Source organism: Sorex araneus, chromosome 3 (assembly GCF_027595985.1).
Source record: "Sorex araneus isolate mSorAra2 chromosome 3, mSorAra2.pri, whole genome shotgun sequence".
Classification (NCBI taxonomy): Eukaryota; Metazoa; Chordata; class Mammalia; order Eulipotyphla; family Soricidae; genus Sorex; species Sorex araneus.
The window spans coordinates 180,669,361-180,691,135 of NC_073304.1; the positions used below are offsets into that span (position 1 = coordinate 180,669,361).

Sequence of the window (21,775 nt, forward strand, 5' to 3'; positions counted from 1 at the left end):
GGTATTTTCAGCTCTTGAATATAACTTCTCAAATTAATAGATATTTTTTAATTTGGGGGATTAAATACTTAAAGCAAAACAAATAGATCATATACAATTTTTAATTTTTATATTATTAAGGATCTTGATATTGAGTTCCAAAAAAACTGCACCAATGAACATCCCAGAGGGCTCAAGAGAGATAGTACAGTAAGAGACCTGTCCTGTGCACAGCCAACCCAGCTTTAAGAGAGATGGCATATGCATAACCATGCCACCAGACCCATGCCAGGCTGTTTTTTCACTCAGGGAGCCATGGAGGGGGGTGGGTTAGAGCCCTCCCCACCCCAAGGGACCCAGCCCCGTCAGACAAAAACCTCCAGAACTAAACTGCTGCCATGCTCACGGCTGCTCTCCACATGCTCTAGCTGAGCCTCACCCACAAGTGAACCTTTTCTTTGACCACATGGCCACATTTGTGGCCACTCAACACTTCACAGGACACACCCTACCCGTACTCCAAGAGTACCGCACCACATTTGATGGAGTTCAAAGTAGGAGACAACCTACCTTAGAAGGAAATAGTATTCCGGTTCTGCTTTGGAGCAGGGATTGGGGTTTGGGATGGAAACACCCGATATGTGGTGGTGGGAAAGTGTTATGGTGGTGGGATTGGTGCTTGAATATTAAATGTCATCAAATGTTCTGAACTAATTTATAAAACAAAATAATAAAATAAAAGAGAGATGGCGCAGTAAAACGTTTGTCTTGTACACAGCCAATCAAGCTTTAAGCACTCCCAGGGGAACTCCCAAACATGTACAAAGGGAGCATAACTGAACTGATTCACATGGTTGAGTTGGAGCAAGGGGTCTACACAATGTCTTAGAAAAAACAGGATGAAGAAAGAGGAATGGGGAAGCAAAAGGGCTAGGGAGAGGACACAATGGCAGAGGCCTGAAAAGTAGAGGAGAAAAAAGTAAAAGTAAAACTTTCCAAAAATATTCAGAAAATAGGAGGAGAGATGGCATTACCTCTCTTTTGGTTTATTTATGTTGTGCCATGGCAGCAGTGCTCAGGGCTACTGTGAACTGCACCTGATTCGATTCCACTCAGGCTCTCCTGCTAGGAAAGGACTACAATGGGCTGCCTTGTGCACTCTAGTCACAGACAACCACACTATCACAGAATATGTTTCCTCTTTTGAAAGTTATTGTTTGCAGATTGAACATATATTGGAAAAAAAATATTTTTTTCTGGTAGTCTGTAAATTATGTCACATTCAATTTGATTGTTTTATCTCAAAATATACATTCTTATTGCTAAGATATTTTAATCATAATTTAATTTCCTAAGATATCAAAATATAATAACAATGAAAGGAAAGAATCCAAATTTAATCAAGCCTGAAAACTTGCTATCAATTTTTCATAGAGGGAAACACATTTCCAGCTCAGATGATACAAAACACATCAACTTACTGAGAGTTGAGAAATAAAAACAATGATAACAGCTAACTCTCCTTGTCAGTTTGTTAAAGTCAGGTTGTTTCTAAGTGATTCATATGCACAATGTCATGTATTTCACACCGACCTTATGCTACAGATCCTGTTTTTATCCCTATTTTACACAGGAAAATAATAAACACAGAGGCACAAATATGCTAAATAACTTTTCCCAGGTAGCCAAGCGAGGATGCCATGGATTGGCAGGTGAACACATTTCTGACTGCATGGAACAGCAATACACACTGCATCTCTGAGGTGTACATGCTGGGGTGAGCATGTGTACACCTGTGTGCTGTGTGCAGTATGAAGCCTGGGGGAGGAAGATGTGACTCTTTTTTTCAGTTGTTCTGCCTGTGCTGAGGGCTCACTTCCAACTCTGCACTCCAAGGTCACTCCTGGCAGGACTCAGGGGACCAGGTGCAAGTTCAGGGATCACACCCAGATCAGTTATGATCTAGGCAAGCACCTTACCCAATGTCCTATCTCTTGGACCCAAATGTGACTTTTTGATGGAATTAAATAACTTTTTAAAGACTACCTTAAATTAAGCTAATAAAAGGTAGTTTTTTAACAGTATACAATAGAAATTACAAGCCAACTAGTATCCAGGGATTTTGGGTTTGAAACTGAAAAAATGGTGACTTTCAGGATAAAAGTTATAGAATATATAAAGCAAAATTTTGGGCCTTGAGACATTTATTTCACAAAGACTTTACACTGTTTTCTTTAAAGAAGACAGTTTCTACATGCATTGCCTATATTGTAGATAATAGACATTTTTGAAAGAATAATTGTGTTAAGGCTCTGGAGATAGAGTACAAGGGGAGGGCAGTTGTCATATAGCGCATAACTTTTCTGCGCAGTAAGTGTTGGTAGGCACCGTTCCTGTATACTACTTAAGTTCACAGCTGTCCCATGCGAAAGAGCCATTTCGCAGTCCATCTGCTCAAAGGAAAAGAATTGCAACAGTGCAAAGCCCAGACCAGCACTGTGTTATAACTACAGTTGCAATTTTTAAATAGATTTCAAAAATAATGATGTTCAGTTTCTACTTTTAGATACCAGTGAGATAACACCTGTCCAGACAGATGGTCTCTGGACTGTGAAACTAAAGACAGCTGAGGAGCAGGAAAAATCAAGTTGGTGACGACTGTGAAACCATTAGTATATCTTGTAGAAACCTCTTAGTCTCTGAAAAAATACATTCTATTGGGAAATTTAAGCATGAATAAGAGATACACAATACAGGAATCCAAAGAAATAATATGCATGAAAGATTTTAAGAAAGTGACCCTTTGTTGTATTGAGATAGATTTCATGGATCAAACAAGTAATATTTTTATTAAATAACCCAGAGCCATTATATCCAGGATTTCCTTAAACAGTATTCTCTCAAAGAATAGCAGTTCCTAGCAACTAATTAGCTACAATGCGGCCGACCTGGGTTCGATTCCTCCATCCCTCTCAGAGAGCCCTGCAAGCTACTGAGAGTATCTCCCTGTACGGCAAAGCCTGGCAAGCAATCCATGGCATATTCAATATGCCAAAACCAATAATGACAAGTCTCACAATGGAGATGTTACTGGTGCCCGCTCAAGCAAATCAATAAGCAATGGTGACAGTGACAGTAAAGAAAATGCCATAACAGGGAGCTGAGATTTACCCCTTTTCCTCAGACTACTCTGTGTGTGGGAAAACCTAGAATAGATGCTTCAGCTCTATAGGCCTCTAGCGTTCTGTTCTATGGACGCTGGAAATGAGTTATCCTAATCTGTCTGCCTGTCCATGAAGCTCTACCCGAAGGAAGTAAAGCACGCTGCCCTGTTACTACACACTGATTACACTGTCTCACACAGCTGAACTTTGTCAAAGCTGTCACTCTCCATGGCGACTACTGGCTTCTTCACCAATAAAACTAGATTTGTGATGGAAATTCAACTGGTAAAATTCAGCTAACAGTTCTAAACATCCATTAAAATATAGCAAAATTTATCGTGAATTTAAAAATCTTACTCTTTTAAAATTATTGTATTCATGAATGGTTAATGTTTTCTATCTGTTCTTGTAGAAGCTGCCCAGTTATTTACATGGAAAAAACTGGAGTGCCCCAAAACAGATGAATGGTTAAAGAAAGTTTGTAACATCTACACAATGGAATACTATGCAGCTGTTAGAAATAATGAAGTCATGAACTTTGCATATAAGTGGATCAACATGGAAAGTGTCATGCTAAGTGAAATGAGTCAGAAAGAGAGAGACAGACATAGAAAGATTGCACTCATCTGTGGAATATAAAAATAACAGAATAGGAGACTAATATCCAAGAATAGTAGAAATAAGTACCAGTAGTGGCTCTACGGCTTGGAAGCTGGTCTCACATGCTGGGGGAAAAAAGGCAGCTCAAACAGAGAAGGGAACACAAAGTAAAATGTGGTTGGAGATCCCACCCGGGAAGGGAGATGTGTGCTGAAAGTAGACTATAGACTGAACACAATGGCCACTCAATACCCCTATTGCAAACCACAACACCCAATTGGAGAGAGACCAAAAGGGAGTACCCTGCCACAGAGGCAGGGTGGGGTTGGGGGGAGATGGGATTGGGGTGGGGAGGGATACTGGGTTTATTGGGTTTATTGGTGATGGCACTGGTGGAGAGATGTGTTTGTGAACATTGCATGATGGAAAAACAAGTTCTAAAATGTGTGAATCTGTATCTGTACCCTCATAGTGATTCACTAATTAAATAATAAAATAAATTAAAATAAATAAATAAATAAATAAATAAATAAAGGACAGGACAAATTTCCCAAAAATGACACTGGATATGACACTCAATCACAGTGAACATGACTATCGACAACTGTATTAAAAGAGAATGCTTACTCTTAGGTTGCTAAGCAATTTTATACATATTCAATTAAGAATTAATGTCAGATTTACATTAATTGTTCCATGTCTGATAAATTATTTTTACATCCATAATTTTACTGCAATGTTTACTTATTAATTATAATATTTAAGCAGTATCTATAATGTTCTATAAGCTCAAAGTCTCCACCCTTCTCGGAGAGCCTGGCAAGCTACCAAGGATATCCGGCCCAAATGACAGAGCCTGGCAAAATACCCATGACATATTTGATATGCCAAAAACAGTAACAACAACATGCTCTTCATGTTCCTGGAGCAAGCAGACACCATTGGGCTACACTATCACTCGACAAGGACGAACAGACACATTACTGGTGTCCGTTCAACCAATCGATGAGCAACAGGATAACAGTGATACAGTGAAAACGAGTATTTGTTTTCTTAGTAGAAAACACTGTGCTTTTATAAGCCTATTCAAATTTTCCATTTAAATTTTATTAATTCTCTTCACTCAATAAATTTGGCATTTGTATGTTTTCCCTAGTCATTGAAACTCTAAAATATATTAGCAAGGAATTTTTTTGCCCCACCCACCTTCAGTTCCTAGCAAGGAAATTTGGGTTTTTTTTGTTTGTTTGTTTTTTCTTTCTTTTTTTTTGATCACACCCAGCTATGCACAGGGGCTATTCCTGGTTCATGCATTATTCCTGGCGGTGCTCAGAGGACCATGTGGGATTCTGGGAATCGAACACGGGTTGACCACGTGCAAGGCGAACGCCCTATCCACTGTGATATCACTCCAGCCCCAAGCAAGGAAATGTTTTAAGCTTTACTTATGACAGGGATGACATGATAAGATCTAAGTACAAAATAAAATTTAATAAAATACCTTTTAGATGTCAGAATTGAAAACTATGTATTGTAAATGAGAATAGGCAGAAAGCTATATTATATTTATTGTATCACTTGTCATCCCATTGATCTTTGATTTGCGAGAGCGGGCCCCAGTAATTTCTCCATTTGTCCCTGTCACGTGCTAGTGTAGCCCAATGGTATCTGCTCACTCCAGGAACACGAAGAGCATCAAATCATTCATTCAGGATCCTGATGAAGAATGGTGGGTGTTTCCTACCACCATCTCGTAGGTGGTGGCCACTTGATCCTTTGATGTCCTGTGGAATCCACATGGTAACAGCTCTAGTCCAGTGGTCATCTCTAAATCACATGATGTGTCCGGCCCATATGATTTTTGATGCCTTGGCAAATGAAATAGCATCCCTGATTCTTGATCGTTGACAGAAGTCTGGATTCCATTCCTTTTCTCACTTGAGTGAAATGTGATACTTCAAGTATAGCTCTTTCGATTCCCCTTTGGGTTACCTAAATAGCATTCTCATCCTGTTTGTGTAGGGCCCAGGTCTCTGAGGCATATGTTAGTGCAGGAAGAAGGGTGCAGTCAAAAAGATGTGCCCGGAATCAGGGGTTCTTCGTCCTCTTAACCACTTCTTCGACGCTCTTGAACGCGGTCCACTCTGCTCTCTTCCTCCTGTACAGTTCTGGCGTCAAGTGGTTCTTCATGTTGAGTTCTCGACCCAGGTACACATAGCTGCTGCATTCGGAGATGTCCGTTCCATTGAGAGCAAATGGAACGTCAGGGACTAGTTCATTTTTCATGAATATTATCTTGCTGAGATTCAGCTGCAGTCCAACCTGTCCACACTCGTGGTTGAAGTTGGCCAGCATTTGTGCCACTTGGCTAATGTTTAGTGTTATAAAAATGATGTCATCAGCGAAGCAGAGATGGTGTAGTTGCTGACTGTCTGTCTTCACTCCCATTCCTTCCCATTCCAGTCATCGCATGACGTACTCGAGGGTGGCACTGAAAAGTTTCGGTGAAATGGCATCACCCTGCCGAACCCCTATCTTTACGTCAATGATTACTTCCTTATAGAATGGTGAGATCCTGGTGGTGAATCCATAATACAGCTTGCGGAAGATCTTGATGTACTGAGTTTGAACGCCCTGTTTGGCTAGGGCTTCAATGACCATTCAGTCTCAACAGAATCAAAGGCCTTCTTTAAGTTGATGAACAGTAGACAGAGCGCATCTTGAACTCTCGCAAAACTTCAATGAGCTTGGTCACTGCGTGGATATGATCAATCGTGCTGAATCCTCTTCAGAACCCAGCTTGCTTGCATGGTTGTCCTTCGTCTAGTGTTCTGTCTATTCTATTCAGGATGACAGGAGTGAACAACTTGTAGACAATAGACAACAGGCAGATTGGGCAATAGCTGCTGATGTCATGGATGTCTCCCTTCTTGTACAAGAGAATGGTCCTGCTGGTTTTCCATTGGGATGGAACCTTGCATACATACAGGTAGCATGTGAAGAGCCGAGCCAGTCTATTGATGAGTACTGGCAGCAGATTCTTCAGGTGTTCGGGTCTGACCTTGTCTGGACTGGGTGCTATACGCACCTTTACTGACAAAATAACATGTAGGATTTCAGAAGGGAGGATGCTGGGAATGACATATCCATCCTGCAGAATTTGGTATGTGGGCAGGTGGATGTGACTGTCGAGGAGATCCGAGTAGAAGTCGTGAATAATCCTCTCCATTGCCCTTCTGGAAGATGTGATAGATCCATCAGGATGTCATAGGGCAGTCATCTTGGTCTTTAGTTGGAGAAGGACAGGCGAGTGTTGCAAATAGTTTTCTCGACACTGCCACTCCTCTCTCTTTGAGGTCTTCCTTTATGACTTCTCTACACAGCTTTCGAGCTTGGACATTAGCTTGTGATTGCCTGAGGCTTGTGCCAAAGCACGTTGGTGAATGAGCTTGAGAGTTTCTAAAGACAGGTGTCTGTTTGTGGCTTTCCCACTCCCAGCACTCTTCACACAGTCATGGAGGTACTGAACTAGTAGATCATATTCCTTGTCGATGTTGTCAACACGACATCTACCCATATTGTCACAATAGTGCCAAAGAGCTCCCAGTTGGTAGTCATTCTGGGAGTTCTCTTCTTTAACTTAAACTTTGCAGACCATTCTCCTTGCTCTATGAAGTAGAATTTTGCATGAAGGAGACTGTGGTCTGATCCTGTTTGGAATTTTGGGACAACAGCAACATCAGTCAGGCAAAATCTTCGATTGAATATGATGTGGTCAATTTCAGTGTGGAGCTGTCCCTGGAGACTCCCATATCCAATGTTTAGACTCGACCTTCTGGAACTATGAGTTACCATGGATGTTCTTGGTAGACATGATGAACTCAGACAGTCTCTCACCCAGTTCATTCCATTCTAGGCCATGGGTCCCAGTGTAGAGTTCTTTGGGTGACCTTCTCAGTCCTATCTTGGCATTATAATCACGGACAATGATCTTGCAGTGGTGTGGTCTTCTTTATAGAGCTTCTCCAGCTCCATGTAGAACTTCTCAAGTTCTTCTTCATTGTAGTTGGATGTTGGTGCGTAGACGACAAAGATAGAAACTGCCGGCAATGAGCACATATGGTGTGTTTCTGGACACACCATATTATATTAAATAGTTTTAATATATCATATGTCAAAATTATATACAATCGCCACAAATTGAGTTTTATTGATTTACTTTCTGATAATTCCATTTGTCATTCCTTTAAGTTTGAAATGAACATGCTATACATCTGCCATGGGAGCAGACCTGGGGTTGGGAGGGAATTCAGGGACATTGGTGGAGGGAAGGGAACATTATTGGTGGGATTGGTGTTGAAACACTGTATGCCTGAAACAACTCTATTAAAAACAGCTAAGTAAATATCAATATCATAATAAAAATAAAATATTTGGTTGAAAATACAGAGGCATTTGCATGGAAGGGGGTGATGTGAGTGTGTTGTTCGTGGGTTCTAGGGGTGGTGCTCGCTCTCTGTCTCTCTGTGTCTCTGTTTCTCTCTCTCTTTCTCACGTGCACGCATGCTCTTGAACCTCTGTGTATGGACCAGATTAGGAGAGCTCCTCCTTGTGCTCTGCTTCTCTGTGTGCCACTGTGCTATCTTCTGTCTGTCTCTGTATCTCTGTTTCTGTCTCTGTAGTCTCTCCTCTGGTCTCTTCCGATCTCTCTTCTTCAGATCTCTCTCTTCTGCTTCAGTCTCTGGATCCCCACTCACTCTCACTTCTCACTCACTTTGTACTCTTTCTTTCCCCTGCTTCTAGCTCCAATAATTCTCTTCCACTCTGTGCTCCACTTCTGTGTCTTCTCTGCTTCTGTATCTTCTCTCCCCACTTCTGTGTCTTCTCCCGGCTTCTGTGTTCTTCTCTGTTGCTTCTCTTACAGTCTTAGTTTATGTAGCAATCACATAGGTTGGTGACACAAAGGTGGATTGAACATTAACATATCAACCAAGAGGGGTGAGAACACTCCTCCAGGAGATTAACAAAATCTCATCTAAGGAGATTACTCTAGATTACTAGGAGATCCGCTCAAGGGTGGGATCCAAAAAAGGGTGTATAGCTTTCTTCCTTCCTCAGCTAGCAATCCACTTAATTAGTTGTAGTTAATCTGCTTCTAATATTTCTAGCAATATCATTCTGCATGAACACAATAAGAGATATATCAAACTTACAGTTTGGTTCTTCCTGAGGACATTCACTATATATTCCAGACCACAGTCCTCAGGCCAGGTTAGTCTTCCTAACCCCATCAGGGTCCTAGTCTCATTTGGATCTTTTGGATCTTGACAGTATTTGTCTATGATCATGCCCTCAACTTATAGTTGAGTATTGTGGTGCTGTGGCCTGGCCCATTTCAATGCCGGGGTAGCTCATAGCTTGCTCTGGGTCTATTCCATCCCTCATCAGGACCTTGATTTTGGGGTGCTAGGAACTAAGGACAACTGAGTCGAGAAAGCAAATGCCCAGGAGTAAGTATTATTGGAGTCAATCAGCTCCCAAGTTACAAAGCATAATATTAACTGTCTTCCTGTGTCCATACAGAAAGGACATTGCTTTAAGGTAAACTAAGTTCCCTGCGTCAAGGCTAAAAGGACAAACCCAATGTTATCCTACACTTGTCTTAAACACGATATTATTGTTCTTTACTTTTTAATGCTACCTTTATTTTTAAGCATCGTATCTTATTCAATATGCCATAAACAGTAACAATAACAGTCTAATTCCCCTGATCCTAAAAGAGCCTCCAGTCATTGGACGAGTAAGGAGAGGCTGCTAAAATCTCAGGACTGGGACAAATGGAGACGTTACTGGTGCCCACTCAAGTAAATCAATGAACAATGGGATGACAGTGATACAGTGACAGATATCTTATTCCTTTACTGTCTGACTTTTTTGATATGAAAACTGACATTTTACCTTCCGCTTACAAAGGTTTCAAGCCGAAGAGGAAGATATAAAATTATGAACTGATTTTCTTACATAGGAAATGAGTTAGTTTAAATGCAAGAAAATAATTATTACTAGACATAAACACTGTTATTAAAAATAATATCACTTTAGTCATTTTCATATTTATTGTGCTGATACTATTTTAAATTTCTAAAATAGATGTAAGAAGGATTTTAGTTAGGTTTCTATTATAAGTTCACAAAGAGCAAAGGAATTTTTAGCAACTAAAATACTAAAAAATTCAATGTATCTAGACACAAGATATAAGATGATACTATTTATGTTAATCTATTATTAATTTGATTTCAAAACTACACAAATAACTGAAGGAAATAATATGACCACCATTAAAACTATGTACAGGTTTACAATAAAGTATATTCTTAGAGATTATTTTCGTGTGTTAGTCATTTTGATTTCCTTTTTTTCCCCTTTTCTCATAAGACACATATCACCTCTAATTCAGTCTTACTTCATTTCATAGTGTCTCATAGTATCTCATTATGACTCATTATTATTCCTCTTTCAGACTAAAAAAATATGCTAAAATGCATATAGCAAGAAAGGCAATACTAAATTTCACTTTTTTCTGGTACATCAAAACTAAAGTTAATGTTTGTTGTTTGAAGGGCATAGGTTTAAATACACTCTATATGAAACAAAGCAAAAAGATACAGTGCTTTCTAATAAAGGGTAGCATTGTATATACATAAGTATAACTGTTGTTTTAAAAGTCTTATAATAATAGAAGAAGCGGCATGGCATCCACCAAATTATGCGACTTTTAAGCAGGTATGAACTTGGTGGCATGGGAAGGAGAAAAAAAAAAGTGTTTTGAACTTGAAACAGTGGGTCGCTTGGGCAGTCTCAGGCAGGGGCCGATACCGGCTTGCGCTCCGCCGAGATTCGACCCGGGTGGCTATGCTTTTGCAAGGCCGCTTTGCTGCTGAATGACCAAGATCCAGAGCCAGCTACACTACTTCTGGTCCCAGTAAGTGCTTGCAGCCATGTCTCCAGACTGTGAACTAAGCTTCTGCTCCATGCTGCCCCAGGAAGGGAAATGATGCAATTTCCAACATAAATCTCCCTGAACTTAATTACTAAAATACAGAAATCCTAAACCTCTTTAGGATATCTCTTCATATCTCTTCATTCTCATCAATGGAAAACTAATTATCAAATGCTTCCTTGTCAGCAGGGCTGTATTTTTGGGGGGTAAACGCCAGCAACAATAGTGAGTCATGTGTTGAAACTCCAACAACAATAGTGAGTTTTGTGTTGAAATATGGAATGTAATCAAGGTAAAGAGAAAATGAAGTTAAATTTTTTCAGTCATGCAGGCAGGGGTGGGGGGTAGGGGGGTGGGAGGTATACTGGGGTTTTTTAGTGGTGGAATATGTGGTGAAAGGATGGGTGTTTGAGCATGGTATAACTGAGACATAAGCCTGAGAACTTTGTAACATTCCACAAGGTGATTCAATAAAATAAAAAAAAAAGTCTTATAATATTCACGGGACATTTCTACTACTTAAAATTCTAAATTGAGAACAGAAATGCTTTTGAAATCATCTTAAGATTATTACCTGCTAAGTATGTCAGCAAATAAAGTGTACCATACAATAATTTAGGTTTAAATACATAGCCAATTCAAGCATTATGATAGGGAGAAATAGTGAGCAAACACTTATACTTCCTCAGTTGGCTCATTGAATGACTCATCTAAAAATATTGAAACTATTTGAGGCCAAAAAAATCTAATAATATTCTATTCCCATCAAAGAAGACATGAAAACAAATACAAATACATCTTAATTCCAGACCATAAACCTAGTACAGCAGTACATTTCCCATCTACTTCCAGTCTTAAGGAACTAATCTGGGAATAAATGAAGTAAAACCTATGAAAACACTTAGAAAATTATAAAATGCCAAACAAATTGACAGTATTGCTTTACTCTGCATGATTCTTATTAAAATGAAACACTTCTTTGAATATTTTCTCATCTTGAACACTAATTTTATGCTACAGATCCATTAAAGTCATGAATCTTTACTATTTCCATTCTCCTCAAATAATTACTTATCATCACAAAAAATTGTTTTAACACAATATCATTGTTCTATCACATCCTACTATAACCAAAGTAATTGCATAGAAATGAACAAATTATAACCTAAATTAGGCCTTTTTACTAATTCTAATAGTTTTTCTAAAAACCAATTATTTTTAAAACCAATAAATTTTAATATACATTTAGATATTTTTATCCCATTATTTTCACAGTTAGATACATTTATTTAACCAGTAGGTATTTTTCAAAGAATCTAAACATTCCCACTGAAGTCACTGCAAATTGTTAACTAAAACATCCTGTTTAACCATTCATGTGAAGACAATTTAAATATGAAAGCTATTAAATAAAATTGAATGAGTACTAGAACATCATCCTTGTACTTAAAAGAGATGAAAGAGAAATAAGATTATTTTATGGATTTTTAAATTAATTTTATTTTGATTTATTTATTGCTTATTTGGGGGTAACATTCACAGTCTTCAGGGTGTACTCCTGGTTTTGTGCTCCTGGTTACATGTGACCAGACTCAAGGGACCTGTATGTAATCAAACTTGAATCAATTGTAAACAAACTTGAATCAGCTGCATGTAAGGTAACCCCTACCTGCTCTACTATCACTCTGGCCCCATGACCATATGTTAAGACTATGAACACTAATATTTTTATAAAAACTTTACCACATTTTTCAGTAAAAGTTTCCTTTATTATTTTTAGGGTGCACATCTCCTGAATGTTTATAAAGAACAATATCCTTAGATTCTCATCCAAATCTTTTCCCGACTTGCAGTTCCAACTTCATTTGCCAACTGATAGCTCCTTAACTCTGACAGGACCTGAAGAGATTTCTCAGAGTCCATCACAATACAAAAACACTCCTGAGTTTCTGCACTTGAAATACTTTAATGCTAATGACTCCTGCCTCAAGTCCCACATTATCTTCATAGCAGTTTTCTGCTTTCACTTTTTCTTGATGACACTATATTTGATATTCAAGGTACACAAGAAATATTAGTATTACCTAAATATACCAAATAAAATTAATATCATCTATATAAGCATCTAACTAAAATAATGTTTCATTTTATTACAACATTCATAGTGAAATACATCTTACCAAAAACAGAGAGAGCTTATTTTCTAGAGATGCAAGAATGAAAGATTGAAAGAGATGGCTTGGGGATCAAAATATGTAAACGTGGGAGATACGAAAAAGTCATTACCTATCAAGCAAAACCATTTCCTAGAATACATTAGGTTAATATTTTGCCTGAGTGTAGTAACTATATAAGATACAGAATGAAAAACAAAATTATTTCACTTATCATAAATCTCGTTTTGTCCCTGAAGATTGCTGTGATACACCATTAAAAGGTATTAGATTAAAGTTTTCTTAAGTATTGCTTGAAAGGAAGGTAGATTAAAAACAAATTTTCTATTTACTCTTTGCTACAAAGAGTATGTCTACTCTGCACAAGGAGCAATTCATTCTTCAGCCATTAATAACATTATCACATTAGATTTTTTTAAAATCAGTGCATACTCAATGATGCCCAGGGGCCCCATAGCTAGGCCTACACTGAGGTTCTGAAAGTACTCTTTTTGGTACTGCTAAGAGGCCCTGTCGCCTACACCCAGCAGTGCATGAATCTGATTCTGGGTCCACTTCATATAAGGATAAACTACATCTTCTGAGAAATTTCCCAGGCCCCTAGAGTTCTTTGTGTCATTTTTTTCTTCATCATAATTGTTTTCTTGTAATATTTGCTATGGGTTTGAGCAGCTTTATCTTTTGTAGATATTACAGGTGTATCTTCCACAACATTGCAATATTTTTTATCAAGGGCATTGTTCTAAAGTAAAAATGATTATCTATTTAGCCAGAAATGTCTTCTCTGATGCCAAGAGTGGCTTCATTTTGTTTGTTTGCTTTGCTTACTAAAATTCTTTCTCATACTGTAAAAAGTCTAAGCTTTGAATATTAAGATAACTGCTTACAATTAGAATTTGAAATTATCTCAGACTGGATCAAATATTTAGATACATGTTAAATCTAAACTCTACATGTTTAGTACTACTAGCAATGGCACATCATAAGATTAATTAATAATACATTATCTATTGACAGCATTACTATTGATTATTATTGCTACTCTTTGAATGTTTTATATACTAATGAATAGAAATTATGTATCATATAGGCTTTTATAGAGAGTATGATGAAAGAGGCAGACTCTTACTGGGTGGATTCAAAGCTGCTTTCATTAAAGATAAATATCTGCACTTAGGGTAATTAACTGAACACATTAATATATCTATCCACAAAATTTTATCAATTATACTGTATTCTCTATATCAATATAACATTTATAAGTGACCTACAGTGTAACAAATACAAATATGGCTCTTTGGCATTAAAACCATGTGACACAGTAGGAATGCCACCAATTTGAAAATCAAATTCAGATGTTATTATATTATCTAAATCTCAAATTGTCATAAAAAAGTATTCTTGGCCAGGACCTCTTCAATTTCTTCACTTAATGTTATAAAATAAAAATATGAAAAATTATACTGAACAGAAAGTACTACAAAACCAAGGGATATTATTATAAGCTGTCCCTACTTTAGTCATTATTCATTCCCAAGCATTCATTTGACATTTCTATTCTCACACATGTCAACTTCATTGTTTCAGGTTACTTTCCTGACCCCCTGCACTGTAAATTTAATTGGCATTTAAATAGGCCGAAACAGCTTGTTATATATTAACTATATAGTCACATAATGAAGACTCAAGAAATGGAAATGAGAAAAACCAACAGTTGTACATTTCCAGCATATATTATCTGTTTTTGCTTTGGGGAACTACATGTTACAGTGATGAGGAACAGTATTGAGGAGAAAAGGAAAGCATGCATCAAAGTAAGAACACTGGGAGTATCCAAATCTATCAAACAAGAGAAAGAAGACTCAGAATAATAACATAAACTATTCACTTAGGAGAAAGAAAAATCTGGCGAGAAGGTTCAACTGAAACTGCACAAATAAGAGCTGGAGTGATATTACAGTGGCAGGAAGCTTGCCTAGCACATGGTCGACCTGGGTTCGATCCCAGCATCCCATATGATCCTGCAAGCACTGCCAGGAGTAATTCTCCCGAGTGCAGGGAGAGGAGTAACCTCTGAGCATCACTGTGTGTGGCCTCAAAATCAAAAAACAAGAATAAAAGAGAAAGAAAGGGAAAGAACAAAGGAAGAAAGAAAATGTAAAAGTAACTAAATCCCAGGCCAATTTTCTTCAGCTATGGTTAATTTTATATTGTTAACTCATTGTTGTATTTCCAAATTTATCAAGAAATAGAAGAAAACTGTAGAATTATAATTTTTTGATTATGTCACACTAAAATCTTGAATAAATCAGTTAAGCAAACATATTAACTCCCTTTATTTATATGAAGTTACATAAAATGTACCTTCTATGAAACTATAGAGAATTAAAACAATATACTTTGTTTGAAATTCATTTTATCATTAAAAATTTTCTTTACGGACTGTATTTCAACTATTTTGCGTCACTGATTTTGTTAATACAGGAGGGTAAAACTAAACAATCATGAAAATGTGATTTATTAAAATGTAGTATTTTAGAAGCAAGTGGGAAAAGACAAAGAACATTAGTGCAGTGCCTAATAGTGGTTCATTTCAATCTTTTGGTGTTAGAAGGATCAATAAATAGATATGATATCATCTTGAGATCATGAGCTAGGTATGATGACTAAAACTTCTGAGAAATGCATCTGTGATTAATTTTTTTCTCTTAAGTTCCAGATTGAGGGAAACAAAGAAAATTAACCAAAGAAAGTCTCCTGAGCAAATGCAGATGGCATTATTTACAACTTGTATTGGGGGTGATAACTGAGAAGTCCCTCCACACACCCGCCTGTGTTTTAAGTGATGCTATTTCTTTGTTACATTAATAAAGCTCTTCACAGTTAATTCTGAGAAGTTTCACTCAATTCAAAAAGCTCTCTATATATTGGAGACTGCAGCAATTTGTTCCTTTAACAAATCTGCCTTTCTATTTTACTGAAAAATAAAGAACGTATCATAGAATAATCATTAAAAAGAAAATGAAATATGATGTCTTATTTGTAAATATTTAAAAATTGTTGTATTAATCAATATTATATTTCAGCAGCTTGTACTTAAAAAGTAAATTTTCTATTTTTACCATAAACTCCAGACCCTCCTTATCATGACAACAGCATATAAGTACTTCAGAAAATAATTTTTCAACAGATGAGAAAAATGTATAGCAAGTCTGAGGTCAGACATATATTGCCTTGCATGTAGTTGATGCCAGTTTTATCCACAGCACTGCATATGGTCACCTGAGCATAGCCAGAAGAGATCCCTGAGCCAGAAGAAAGTCCTTAGCACAATAGGATGTGGCCTAAACTTCATCATATATATATATAAAATATACGAATGTGCATATATAAATTTATATTTCCCAGGTTTTAAAAAGAAACTAATGCAGTTGCCACCTCTTAAAATATATCTCAATAAAACTTCTCAATAGAAGTGTACATCATCTACATTTTTCAAATGTTCAAATGAATTCTCATTTCCTACTGGCTGAAGCCTGCATTCCTTCCTAAATTGTTCTCAAAACATTTAGATATTTTCTATTTTCCTCAAAATATAATGATGTGGAAACTGCTGGCAGCCTACTCAATAAACATTTTTCTTTTTTCCTTCCAACAGTTTTCTCCCCCATCCCAGTGTGACATGGGAACAAATCATACATATCAGTAGGTTATGTAAATTAACTTCCAAATTCTAATAAAGGGTATAACTTAGTTTTGACAATTAAGGGAATACCAGTGAGAGGAAAATTTGACAAAATGAGGTCTCACAATTAAAATAAAACAAATGGGAAAGTCGATCTTCTTCTGCTGCACAGAAGTCATATCTGTATACGAAGTTTTTGTTGATATAGGAATTGTGCCATATTCATAAGCATCAAACAGAGGACCAGACTCACATCTTATGGATTAAAAGTGGAAAAGACAAATATGAGAGCAGGATAGAGAAAAAAAAGACAGAAATGTCTTGGAACTGATGCCAAAGATAAACTACTTTCAAAGTCTGTCTCTACTTATTCCCATCTCATGGCTAGAAAATGAGGTAGTATGTTCCTTTCATATTTATGCTACTCAGATTTGGGATTTCTGATATTTTCTGCCAAGAACATCATAACAGATACAGTGTACAATATAGAAATCATAGCCCTGTCACTACCACTTCGTTCCATTTACCTTTGACTGTTCTAGGTTCTTCTTTAGGTCTATTCACATTTTAAATATAATAAAAAAGATGAAACATACATCCCTCTATAACCATATGATGAAAGATATTTCCTTCACTTTTCTCCTTTGGGCATTTGTCTTGCATATGGCTGACCCAGGTTCGATTCCTCTGTCCCTCTCAGAGAGCCCACCAAGCTATTAAGAGTATCCTGCCTGCACGACAGAGCCTGGCAAGCACCCATTGCGTATTCAATATGCCAAAAGAGTAACAACAAGTCTCACAATGGAGACGATACTGGTGCCCACTCAAGCAAATCTATGAACAATGGGACAATGCTACAGTGCTTATTGCTAGTAGTAAGAATTTGGCATAACATAAATGTTTTATAATAAAATCATGCACTCTATATGTGTTGAACATATATATCAGACTCAGTGATAGAGGAAATATAATATATATGCATATATATATATATATATATACACACACACACACTGTTCCTATCTAGAAATGGTTCAAGACCAGAATATAAACATATGTAAATAAAAGCAAACTTCTTATTCCCACCAAGGCTGAAGTGTAACTATATGCAGGGGAAACAGAGACAGCGACAATAATCTGATCTATTATATGGGGACAGTCAGATCTGTGCTCTTTATGTCTTAAAGGATGAGCTGGAGTTCCCCAGGTTGACAAGGGTGCTTAAGGATTTACACTCAGAAAAAGGTAGAATGTGCAAAGACAAGTATGTAAAAAGAAGACACCTTCAAGGACCTAAAGACAATTTTCCTTGTTTCGAGATGAAACTACAGGAAGTAAAACCTCATATATTTAGCTAGAAAGGTAGACAACAAATATCACAAAATGTTTGTATTACATACTTACTTTCCAATTAAATGTTAAAGTCATTTATGTTTTTTGTGATCATACTCTAGAATTTGCAAGATCATACTGATCTCAAACTTCCTCAACAATTGGTCCATAGCTTTCTGTGAACTAGTCCGACAGTACATAATGATCTTTACAATACATAGTCAATTCATTTTTTTAAATCAGCAACCAGAGTCAGGGCAATAGTTCAGTGGGTAGGGTGCTTACCTTCAATAGGGCCAATCTGGGTTTTATCTTCGGCATCCCATATGGTCCCCCAACCTCCACCAGCAGTGATGCCTGAGCACAGAGCCTGGAGTAAATCATAAACATAGCTGTGGCCTCAAAACCAATAAATATATATTTTTTGCTTTATGGATCACACCTGGCAATGCACAGGGGTTACTCCTGGCTCTGCAATTAGGAATCACCCCTGGAGGTGCTCAGAGGACCATATGGGATGCTGGGAATCGAACCCGGGTCGGCCGCGTGCAAGTCAAATGCCCTACCCACTGTACTATTGCTCCAGCCTCAAAAACCAATAAATAATATTTTAAAAATCAGCACCCAAAAGTGTAGAGTAGATACTGAAATCAGAAAACTTTTCATGGAAATCTTAATATAGAGTTTCCATCTTTATTAATGATTCCATTTTCCACTGACACAATGGATCTTAGAATTTTATCTTTTGAATCTGCTGCATAAAAATTCTATTTAGTGCTAGTTGAGTATGTATCGTAAAATTCCCCAGATATCCTGCAAAAGGTCTCCTTAGGGCTCTTAAGTTTTGAAGAAAAAGCTTATTATAAATCCCAACAAATACATATTTATCATTTAACTCCAAAGTGATACATTCAGTGCCAAACAAAACTTAATTATAAATTTACTTAAAAATGTTACCTTCACACTCAAGAAAAAAGTGTATGGGACCAAAGAAATAGTCACTTTAACTAGATAGATTAATGAAGAGAGCAGAGGAAATAAAATATCAATCTTCATCTTATGTTAATTTGAAAATAATAATAATTTTAAATAATCAGAAATTGTTAACTGAATTGAAAATTATACTGATATTTGCAAAGACAGGAGAAAGTGTTAGAAAACACTTTTCATTTGAAGTTATTAAAGGGGAATGAAAAGTTTAACTCAATTCTGATAATGCTTTAGTACCATCATACTATTATGATTTATATATAGAAAATCTTAATAATTGAGCAATTTTCTGATTTCAAAATACATCCATAAACATTATAAACATATCACAAAAAAACAACTGAGAGAAATAATGTGAAATTTTCTTTGATTGATACTATTAAATGTATTGAAATTGTTAGCAAAAAGCTAATCATCCATATGATTATATAAATATCAGCATAGTTATGTTTGCATTCTTTTATTTCCCTGTAACAATATACATCACATAATGCTTAATTTTTGTTACGTTAAACCTTATATTTTATAACAGTGTTAAGAGTACCAACATATCCAAATGCCTTCTTCTAAATATCTCACTCTGATGCAAAGGTATGCCACAGAAGACCAAGCAAACTCAATAGCAAGATTTAGTTTTATGAAATGCAATACTTTAACCCTCTTTATTCTGTCTCCTGGGCAATAAAGGAAAGAAATTGCATCTTGGGACACTAAGGACTATAGTGCTACTCAATTCTTATATATGACATGTAAAAACTGTTTGATACCATGGGAAGCAGAATAATAGTAACACAAGCAACCCTTTGAAAGAACTATTCAAAGAAATAAAAAAAAACACAACAAATTACAATTGGCATTCACTGGAAAATACAGAGACTTTCCCCTGACACTTTTTTTTCTCTGTACTTCCCCTTCGGTTAACTTACTAATCTATAAAAGAACTCATTTAAATAAGCTTTATTTTCCAAATATGAAATAAAACTAGATTCTGCACTTTCCCAGGGAAGTATTGGATAATCTCTTGCATGATCATGAATATGAAGACATAAAAGTTCATTTTGTTTGTACCACATATCTCTAGGATGACAACTTGGAAGTACCTTTGCTCCTATTTAAAAATGCTTCATATCAGGTAATATTGTCTAGAAAGTTAGGCATTGTCACACATTTAATGTTGCTTAGCAAAAGGTGTGTATGTGTATGCATGTATCTGTGTGCTTTTCTCAAGTTTCTGTCTATGCGTTGGGACTGACAATGATAAGAATTTTGTATTTTCCCTTATTTTATTTTTGTTTTGGGGGACATGCCTGGAGATGACCAGCTGAGGAACTGTGTGCAGTGCCTGGGATTAAATCCAGGTCACTCTCGTAAATCAAGTGCCTAATCCACTCTACAATCTCTCTGAACCCCAATGTTTATTGTTTTGGGGGGCTTATTTTAGCCAGTAATTACTATCCACTAAAGAGTAAAGTATTTCTTATTAGGAATAAATAATTTTCTCAAAGTAAAAAGGTTAACTCAAGTGTACTATCGTAGTATTTTACAAAATGATATTTTACATCATTTTAAATGATGTCATACATCCACAGAAAGTGTTTATATTTTATTGAGAGAAATTTCATCTTGATGACTATTTTACTAGAGGAATACAATACATACATTTAAAAATAAACAATTTCATGTATAAAACAATAGTATTAACATTGCAGAAAAATAACAGTAATACAATTATAATCCACTTTTATTCCTAAATCAAAGTTTTTCAAATATATAGTACTTCATGTCAATTCCCCTGACCACTGTGAGTATACATTAAGTAAAAATAACATAATATAACTATTAAATAAATACATTTATAGGAGAGATAAAACAAGAAACATTAATTTTCATAATAGAGGTAGGAAACTTTTGGCCATTTTTCCTTATATTTTCCAAAGATTTTAGATAGCCTCAGGTTGAAATGTTGCTTCCAATATTCCTTTTCCTTCATTTCTTATTAAGATTCATTTCAAATTTTAAAGGGGTCAACCAAACATAAATCCACTTTTGCTTTAACAAAAAGATCTAAAAGAAAAGGAATTTTAGTGTAATTTGTTTCATTTTCGTTTGGGACCACACTCAGCAATTCTCAGAGCTACCTACTGGCTCTGAGAACAAAGGTCGCCTGTGACAAATTTGTGGGAACACCTGACATGCCTGAAACTGAACCTGGGTGGGTCAGCTGCACATAAGATAAGTGTCCTTCAGTAGATACAAGGGCCAGGGGGATTGCCCCATAGCTGGAAGACTGCTTCATGAGTGGAGGGGAGAAGGCAGATGGAATAGAGAAGGGATCACTAAGAAAATCATGGCTGGAGGAACCAGTTGGGATGGGAGATGCATGCGGAAAGTAGATAATGGACCAAACATGATGACCTCTCAGTGTCTGTGTTGCAAGCTATAATTCCCAAAAGTAGAGAGAGAGTATGGGGAATACTGTCTGCCTTAGAGGCAGGAGGAGGGTGGGAAAGAGGGGGTATACCCAGGATACTGGTGGTGGGGAATGTGCATTGGTGGAGGGATGGGTGTTTGATAATTGTGATGATTGTAACCCAAACATGAAAGCTTGTAGCTATCTCACAGTGACTCAATAAAATTTAAAAACTTTTTTTTTTTTAAAAAGATAAGTGTCCTTCTCACTATACTATTTCTCCAGGCCCTGTCTGTATAATTTGTAGAGTAATAAATTGTAGAAAATTTATTTTGAGTCAATCACTTTTCCTGGTATTTCTATATATACTTTTGCAAGAAAGGGCTGAAGTGATAACACAGCAGGTAGGGCATTTGCCTTGCATGCAGCTGACCCGGGTTC

The 21,775-nt window shown here is 36.6% G+C and overlaps 1 protein-coding gene across 5 annotated transcripts in view; it reads right to left on the minus strand.

Annotated features, from left to right (window-relative positions):
* The window catches only part of CNTN5 (contactin 5), an 832,499-nt gene that overhangs the window by 768,931 nt on the left and 41,793 nt on the right, over positions 1-21,775 (minus strand). The window contains exon 1 of one of the 5 annotated variants that reach the window (XM_055129782.1): positions 18,220-18,305. The exons of the other annotated variants lie outside the window; for them this stretch is intronic. The gene's annotated coding sequence lies outside the window, so the exon portion shown is untranslated. Of the gene's footprint in view, positions 1-18,219; positions 18,306-21,775 lie in introns of those variants that run through there. 5 annotated transcript variants of the gene reach the window in all.